Here is a 10,401-nt window from a genome sequence, read left to right on the forward strand (position 1 = left end):
GGGGGGGGGGGGGGGGGCTTAATATATTTAATCTCAATTGTTCATTGAGAAAATTAAGAATATATATATATTTAATCTCTATTGTTCATTGAGTTAGATCTACTAATTTTAGAGAGACGGAAATAAAACATACAATAACATTTTGATTATTTTTTCAAACTTTAAATGTGTACTTGGCCTATTTGAAAGTGCAGTTCACCTGGAGTATCATTTAAGATTTTTACTTTTAGTTTGGTTTAGAGGTTATCTTTTACTATCTAAGAGAGTTAGTAGTATTCAAAAAAAAAAAAAGATTTCGTATTTATTGTTTAGGTCCAGAATTTAATTTTTCGTGGAGGTTTTAGAGTTTATACAATAATGTAGACTATATTATTAAAAATTACACTCTGTAGTATGTATATTAAAAGTTGGAGAAAATTATCAAAATGTAACCAACTTTTTTTTTATTAAATTGTTTCAAATATATTAGTTGTTTTCATATGGACACCGTGCATCTTTTACAAACTAAAATAAAAAAGGATGAGGCCTGATAGAACAAATAGTCTGATCTATGTGTATTTTGTGTATATAAAATGTATATGAGGAAAATAGGATGAACTGCGGCCAGTAAATATGAAAATATGTGGAAGCTTAGGAAGAAAGAATAGGCTTAGATTAGCCTTGAGTGTTGTAGAGAAGAAGAGAGCATGAGCCCTCGAAAATTGGCTCTAAGTAGCCTTTTATTCAATCTTGTAGAGAGAGAGTTTAGAGGAGAAGTGAATGGAATCCCATAGTCTAATGGCCTTTATATAGGTTTAAGATATTAACTGTTTGATTTTGACTCGAGTACGATCCTGACCCAAATCTGGACCGACTTAAAATCGTATATTGTATAGAACATCTTTTACCCGGAATACCCAGGACATATTCCCTATAAAGGCCAATGTTGATTGTATATTCATAGTTTAAACTTAAAATCTTTACCATTCACTTTAGGTTGATACTAGGTATAAGAGTTATGTGTATCCATTGACACCTTAGGATTTTCTATATATATTGAAAATGTATTTTTATTGTTCAGTTTGATTGATAGAAAAACTTTTCATTTTCATTTTCTATCTTTTGAAAAACAATCAAGAAATTGAACACGGCCATCGTCACCACACCATCGTCACTCAACCCCATTCACTTCACCGGCATCGTCGCACCACCGTCTTCACTACATTGATCCTGACCCACACTCCATACTCACCGGCTTCGTTGCACCACCGAAAACAGTGGCTCCACAAGTAGTTCAAGTTCTCATCCTCCCACTCTTCCCCCTACTCCCCATCTCCCTTCTCCTCGTGCACATTGTTCTTTCTTTGAGTGCATTATTTTCCTTCTTTTGGTGCACATTGTTCATTCTTTGAGTACATATTTTTCATTCTTTGAGTGCAAGTTTGTCTGTTAGAATGCATATTTTATTTTCAAATGCATGTTTTTTTTTTGTTTCTCAAGAAATTGGTGCATTATTTTTTTTAAAGTGCGTATGTTTGTCTCTTTGAATGCATAACTTTGAATCTTCAGGTGCATAACATTGAAACATAACTTACTTTAAATAACTTTGCATGGTAAGATGCATAACTTTGCACCTTGGGGGTGCATAGTGTTTAAGCTACAACGGTATAAGTTTTAATCATCAGGTGCATAGCCTTAGTTAAAGGTTGTAAAAACATGCTACAACAACAGGTTCATGCTACTCCATATATACATACAACACCATATAAAATCCACAATCTAGAAATCAGTACGTTAGTATGTATTTGAGATTGTTATTCTATTATTAACAATTAGCCTTGTTAGGTAATGGAAGCTGCCGCTCGCTTAGTTCTGTACGTAGTTCACTCACTGTCCCAATGGGGTTGCTCGACGGAGGAGTAACCGGCCGCCATTGCAGAGATGGAAGCAAAAGATTATTACTTGACTTGTTTCTGGGGAGCTACCCAGCCGCAAAGTTCTTTGCTCCGACGAGAGCGGAGATGGTGACGATGAATAAAAATGCAAAGTGCGAGGATGCGCGCTTATATATAAGGTTTAGCTTGATTGGAATAGACAGTTGGGTGGTTGACCATTTGAACATGAATAGGTCTATCAACTCCGAAACTCGTTAAGGAAGAAGAGTTGCAGTAGTACTTGCTGTTACAAAAGAAGTGTTGAATCACTGGTTGGGCACTACTTGGACCCACAGGACTTGCTCAAAATACTGTTCACCAATGAGAACAAATTAAAAAGAATCAGCAAAACGTCTATAGTTCACCACGTATCCATGTACCATGGATAGAAATTACCATGCCCGGAAACATCAATTACTACTTAATTAGGTGATAAATTGTATATAAGGACATAGAATGGAGATTTTGCACTTGTAATATCCAAATTATACTTAATGTAACGAGCTCATTGTGAGCAATTAGCACTAGTAGATGCTCTCACCTAAGAGGCTTTAAAGTCATTCTTGTAGAGTTGTAACGAGAGCTAGCTGAGCTTTGAGTTGGTGCCGGCATTGGGTGTCGGCGGGGAGACCGATTTCCACAGAGACGACGACGAAAGAAGTTTCCTTGAGCGTCTATTCTTGGATGTAACTGCAAAGTTCTTGTTACCCAGATTTGCCGAGTTAGCGGCATTGTTGGTGCCGGGATTTGAGCCCGGAGGGGAAACCAGTTTCCACTTCATAGATGATAACAAAACAGGTTTGTTTTCCATCCACGCTTGTTCGCCGCCGTCACGAGGAACCAATCTACTGGCTTCAAGAGGTTTGACAGTGAGCAAAAGAAGTGCAGAAACAAAAGCTACAACAATAAAACTAGGTTGATGTGTCATTGTCTCTTAGATCTTGTGTGCTGGATGGTTTTAAAGAACAAACAATAATAATAAACAAGTTTGAGGATTGAGAGGTACGTATAGTAGGTGATGATGAACAAATTAAACTGCGAAAAGCTAAGGAGGCGCTTATATATGCGGTCCAAATCAGATAACAGAGTGGTTGACCGTTTGAGCTTGAAGAGGTCATCATCTTCGATACTCGTTAAGGTAGAAGGGAGTAACAAATAACTGAACTAGTGTTGAATCCTTCTTAATTGAAATGTGTCGGGCCCACACTATATAGGTTTGTCCAATGAGAACAAAAAGAATCAGCTCCACATATCCAAGTGGACCAAGTACCCACTGCGCCTAAAAACAATAATTGTTACACCATCGAACAAGGACCATTTTTATTGTGCGCCATGATTCAATTATATTTTTGCAGTTGATACGTTATGTAATTGTAGTTAATTTTTTTATCCACTCATAAATAAATTAAGGCAAAAACTTGTGTGAGACCGTCTTACCATGAGACGGGTCGGGTCGGGTCAAGATGCAAATGTAACACTTATATGCACAAATACCATACTTATATGCTCAAATGTAATACTAATCAGGAATAAAAATTTTGCTACTTATTAGGGTAAATATAATATTTTAAGGGAAAATACAATACTTTTACATTTCGATTTAAAGTATTACATTTTTCCTCAAAAGTATTATATTTGCCTTTATAAGTGAGAGGCACTTGTCAATATTACTTATTATGAAAAATGTATTACTTTTTCTCTTATAAATAACAAAAATTGTATTTTTGATTAGTGTTATATTTGAGCATATAAGTGTGAGATTTGTACATATAAGTATGACATTTGCATGGTGATTTGATCCGACCCGACCCGTCTCACGAATAAGGATCCGTGAGACGGTCTCACACAAGTGTGACCCATAAATTAAAGACATATAACATGATAACTACAGACATATATAATATATTATGTGTCTGCAGTTAATATATTTTGTACCTACAGTTAATAATTTATGTGTATGTAGTTAACATGTTATGTGCCTACAATTTATTTATAGACATATAAATTGTTAACAACATGTACAGAATATGACATAATCTGAAGGTTATTTTGGAGCAGGGTCTACAATGTAAGGTAGACCCTGATCCATGATATAATTTTCCCCTAAAAAGGCCATTTGGGTCGTGGTTGCGATATTTTATGTAAATAAAATATTTTCAGCAAATAAAAAATATCACCATAGCAAGAGCTACACAATTGGTATAATATAAGAGAATTTTTTTAAAAAAAATGTAAATGTTATTGTCTTTTTTCTCTTTTTGTTCGTATGAATCAAACCCCACCATTCTATTAAAAGTAAGTCTTAAATGGTTCTTCTCATATGTTAGATTAATATCTTGAGAACACTATTGACCATTTTCTTGTAACAAAAAAGTCTAAATTTACTTAATGTTAATTTTATATGTGGCAATATTTTTTAAAATATATTTAGTAATTACTTAAATGAATCCATAATTTGCATGATATATGTTTATTTGTGGATAGTTTTAATTAGAAAGTTTATAACTTTTTTTTTTTGGCCCTATTGTGATGGTTCAATCAAAGATTCATGATGTTCCAAAAGGGGAGTATACAGATATTTCGTCATCCTCAATAATTTACGTGTTATGTCATTCAATATGTAATTTGTCCGCCTTTTGCTTTACTTTTGTTCTGATTTGTGTAAATAATAAAGATCATTCAAACTATTGTTTTTTAGCTCTCTAATTCATGTTGTAACCATCACCTTAGCTTCATGTACTATGGTGCCGCTTGATTTAAATTTTATTCAAATTGTACAAAAAATCTTTTCACTTAATTAATTAATTAACTTCTCTTCATTTTATAATTTATGCACCTAAATATGTAAGTAAAGGAATTAAGACACATTAGGGTCACTTATTATCAATCTATCATCATCTTGACACATGAATATAACTATTCAAGTTAGTGCATACATATTCATTGATAGAAAAAGCATATACCAAATAGATTAGCTAATTGTAGTGTGCTTTCGTATTGTATTGGTTTAAATTTTAATTTTTTTTGGGAGGGAAAAGTCCCGGAAAGCAAAAAGCAAAAATCAATCCCCACAGTCTCAAGGCACCCCTACAATATCATTTTGGATAAGCAAATCCAGCTCTCAATGAGGGCAAGTCGGCAGCAACACCAAGCCAGATCCATTCCACTCTTCGTTGCATGCAAGTCAATGGACAACTTAATTTTGTTCCCGCAACACGTGGTAGCAATTCACCTCCCAATTTTTCATCATCCAATTCTTTCATTCAGATAAAATGTTGTTCATGCATTGAGCCTCCACCAGTGGTGTCAAATTTGGAGTCATTGATCCACCTGACAATATTCGCGATTTGGATAACGATCTTAGAGTAGCCGAACTGCCAAGCAACTTTAAGGCCAAGAAGGACTACCAAGCTTCGGCTTCATCAATGTTGCATTCCCCAATTGAGGTTCTTGGGAAAGCCAACAATCCAATTCCCTTGATAGTCTCTAAGAATGCCCTCTCAGCTTGTGTCTTTCCCCTTCGACTTACTACTACAGTCAACATTCACTGCAATCCACCCTTTCTTTAACTTTTGTAATTTTCCTCACACTAAAAAAAATAAATTAACTATACATAGAGAGATAATACTTTTTTCTCCCTTTCTTCCATGCAACAAGATGGCTTGAAGCATAAGCAAAACACCATAGATTAGACATACACTACAAAGTAGAATTGTACACACTATATTGATATATAAGAAATTGTTAATGACCGAAGTTTCCTTGAACATCCATTCATGGATATGATGTAACTGCAAAGTTCTTGTCGCCTAGAGTTCTCGAGTTAAAGGCATTATTCTGGTTTCCACTTCAGAGATGATAACAAAAGATGTTTCTTTCTCAACTGCACCTTAGCATCGCAAATGTATTTGAACCCTATTATATATATATATATATATACACACACACACACAGAGAAATAAAAAAGAGTGTATATTACACACACACACAGAATATCTGTAGGTTCACTCACTGTCCCAATGGGGTTGCTCGACGGAGGAGTAACCGGCGGCCATTGCAGAGATTGAAGCAAAAGATTAGTACTAGTCTACTAGACTTGTTTCTGGGGAGCAACCTTAGCCGCAAAGTTCTTTGCTCCGACGAGAGCGGAGTTGGTGCCGGCGTTTGGCGTCAGAGGAGAGACCGGTTTCCACGGAGACGGTGTCGAAAGAAGTTTCCTTAAACGCCCATTCGTTAATGTAACGGCAGAGTTGTCGTCGACGAGAGGAGCCGAGTTACCGGCGTTGTTGGTGCCGGGATTGGGGCCCGGAGGGGAAACCGATTTCCACTTCAGAGATGATAACAAAAAATGGTTCATTGTCGTCACGAGGGACTGATCAACTGGCTTCGCGAGGTTTAATGACGAGCAGAAGAAGTACTGTACATAAACAAAAGCTAAAACAATACGTACTAAGTTGACGTGTCATTGTCTCTTCGATCTGGTGGTTCTAATGAACAATAATAAAGAGGTTTGAGGATTTAGGTGATGATGAATAAAAATGCAAAGCACGAGGATGCGCTTATATATATAAGCTTTAGCTTGATTGGAATAGATAGTTGGGCGGTTGACGGTTTGAACGTGAATAGGTCTATCAACTCCGAAACTCGTTAAGGAAGAAGAGTTACAGTAGTACGTACAAAATAAAAGAAGTGTTGAATCACTGGTTGGGCACTACTTGAGCCCACAGGACTTGCTCAAAATACTGTTCTCCAATGAGAACTAAAAGAATTGAATCAGCAAAACCTCTATAGTTCACCACGTATCCATGTACCATGGATAGAAATTACCATGCCCGGAAACATCAAATACTACTTAGGTGGCAAATTACTAAATTGTATATAAGGACATAGCTAGAGTGGAGATTTTGCACTTGTAATATTGAAATACTTTGTAATGAGCTCATTGTGAGCAATTAGCACTAGTACGTAGATGCTCTCACCTAAGAGGTTTTTAAGTCATTCTTGTAGAATTGTAACGAGAGCTAGCGGAGTTGGTGCCGGCATTGGGTGTTGGCGGGGAGACCGATTTCCACAGAGACGACGACGAAAGAAGTTTCCTTGAGCGTCCATTCTTGGATGTAACTGCAAAGCTCTTGTTGCCCAGAGTCGCCGAGTTAACGGCATTGTTGGTGCCTGGATTTGAGCCCGGAGGGGAAACCAGTTTCCACTTCATAGATGATAACAAAACACGTTTGTTTTCCATCCACCCTCGTTCGCCGCCGTCACGAGGAACCAATCTACTGGCTTCAAGAGGTTTGACGACGAGCAGAAGTACATAAACATAAACAAAAGCTAAAACAATAAAACTAGGTTGATGTGTCATTGTCTCTTAGATCTTGTGTGCTGGATGGTTTTAAAGAACAAACAAAAATAAAGAATTTTAGGATGATAGATGAGAGTTGAGGATTGAGAGGTAGGTGATGATGAACAAATTGAACTGCGAAAAGGAGGCGCTTATATATGCGGTCCAAACCAGATAGCAGGGTGGTTGACCGTTTGAACTTGAAGAGGTCATCATCTTCGGTACTCGTTAAGGTAGAAGGGAGTTAAGGTACGTACAAAACAAAAAAATTGAATAAGTGTTGAATCCTTCTGAATTGAAACGGGTCGGGTCCACACTATATAGCTTTGTCCAATGAGAACAAGAAGAATCAGCTCCACATATCCAAGTGGACCAAGTACCCACTGCGTCTAAAAACAATAATTGTTACACCATTGAACAAGGTCCATTTTTATCTTGCACTATGATTCAAAAATTATGTGTTTACAGTTGATACATTTTGTAATTGTAATTGATTTCTTATGCTCTTATAAATAAATTGAACGCATATAATATGTTAACAACAGATACATAAAAGGATTGGGTCACACTTGTGTGAGACCGTCTCACGGATCCTTATTTGTGAGACGGGTCGGGTCGGGTCAAAACACTATGCAAATGTCATACTTATATGTGCAAATGTCATTTTTGTTACTTATTAGATATAACACTAATCAATAATACAATTTTTGTTACTTATTAGAGAAAAAGTAATACATTTTTCATAATAAGTAATGTTGACAAGTGCCCCTTACTTATAAGGGCAAATATAATACTTTTGTGGAAAAATGTAATACTTTTAAATCGAAATGAAAAAGTATTGTACTTTCCCTTAAAAGTATTACATTTACTCTTATAAGTAACAAAAATTTTATTCCCGATTAATATTACATTTGAGCATATAAGTATGACATTTGTGCATATAAGTGTTACATTTGCATCCTGATCCGACCCGACCAGACCCGACCCGACCCGACCCGACCCGTCTCATGGTGAGACGGTCTCACACAAGTTTTTGCCAAAAGGATTACTACAGATATATAAATTGTGTAACTACAAGTACTGAATATATTTTTAAAATATTATGTTTCTGCAGTTAATATATTTTGTACATGCAGTTAATAGTTTATGTGTTTGTAGTTATCATATTATGTGCCTTGAATTTATTTACAAACATATAAATTGTTAACCACATATAAAGAATATGGCATAATCTAAAGGTTATTTTAGAGCAGGGTCCACGATGCAAGGTAGATCCGGTCCATGGTATAATTTGCCCCCAGAAAGGCCCTTTAATTTGAGCAGTGGTTGCGATATTTTATGTAAATAAAAATATTTTCAGCAAATAAAAATTATCACCATAGCAAGAGCTACACAATCTGCACCTTAATATCTGTTTGTTGTAAGGCAAAAACTTGTGTGAGACCGTCTCACCATGAGACGGGTCGGGTCAAGATGCAAATGTAACACTTATATGCACAAATGTCATACTTATATGCTCAAATGTAATACTAATCAAGAATAACATTTTTGTTACTTATTAGGGTAAATGTAATACTTTTAAGAGAAAATACAATACTTTTACATTTCGATTTAAAAGTATTACATTTTTTCTCAAAAGTATTATATTTGCCCTTATAAGTGAGAGGCACTTGTCAACATTACTTATTATGAAAAATGTATTACTTTTTCTCTTATAAGTAACAAAAATTGTATTTTTGATTAGTGTTATATTTGAGCATATAAGTATGAGATTTGCACATATAAGTATGACATTTACATGGTGCTTTGACCTGACCCGACCCGTCTCACGAATAAGGATCCGTGAGACGGTCTCACACAAGTGTGACCCTTGTTGTAATATTTGGGATGCCTGGAATGAAAAGATCTGAAATCATACTGTACTCCCGGCTTCATATATCTGCCACTTTGCATCAAATTTCCTTGTTTGAATAATGGTCCTCTGTTCATATTGCTGCTAATCCTAATGACAGGTCCCCTGCTATCACTGCCTGGACTAGACCACCACGGAGAGTGCTCAAGCTCAACACTGACGCCACACTTGATCAAAGCAACCATGGCATGATCAAAGCATGAATAATGACAACCTTCAAGTGGAAAACGATAGCCAGCTCGTTGTTAATGGCATTCTTCATGATCATGACTCAGTTTCATTTCTTCAGATTATTTTTTATGAGATTAGAGAATTAGCTTCTAGTTACCTTAACTTTATAAGGAGACGTTTGGTTTACGGAATGGTAGATTACTTAGGGAACGTTAGATTCTTATGTTTGGTTTAAAATTGAAATAGGTAAATAAGACAACGGAAATAAGATAAGGGAATTGAATGTGAGATTACCTAAGAAATTGGGGTGTATCTTACATTCCCTTCCAATAGCTAAAAACTTCATTGGGAGGTGAGAATCCTACATAACTTAACCAAACATGAGAATCTTGTATTCTCAAGCAAATATAACTTTAGTTATCTTATATAACTTGAACCAAATGTTTCCTAAGCATTTTGTTTGCAAAACCATCCACGGATACTCGAATAGGATTGCCCACTATCTTGCTAGGGAAGTCTTATCTATGCTTGATCGTACGGACTGTTTTACTGTTCCTTTTCCCTCCAGTTGCTCACATTTTGAACTTGGATCTGAATCTATCATCTTAACTTTAAAAAAAAATAAGAGATTTTTTTTTAAAAAAAAAATAAGAGATTTTTTTTTTAAAAAAATGTAAATGTTATTGTCCTTTTTTCTTTTTGTTCATATGAATCAAACCCCACCATTCTATGAGAAGTCTTAAATGGCTCTTCTCATATATTAGATTAATGTTGAGAACACTATTGACCATTTTCTTGTGACAAAAAAGTCTAAATTTACTTATGGCATGTTTGGTTGGATGTAGTTTGGGGGGAATTGTAATTCATTGAATTGCAATTCAGTGAATTCCCAAACAACAGTGTTTGGTTGGAGGGAATTGCAATTCCGCAGAATTGCAATTCCCTCCAAATGATGAATTGTAATTCATGGGGTACCCCCCATGAATTGCAATTCGGTGGAGAGGAGGGGCAATTTGTTGGTGTAAGGACAATTTTGCCCCTCCTCCATACCCTTTGTCTTTTTT

The sequence above is a fragment of the Ipomoea triloba genome, chromosome 4 (assembly GCF_003576645.1).
Source record: "Ipomoea triloba cultivar NCNSP0323 chromosome 4, ASM357664v1".
Taxonomy (NCBI): Eukaryota; Viridiplantae; Streptophyta; class Magnoliopsida; order Solanales; family Convolvulaceae; genus Ipomoea; species Ipomoea triloba.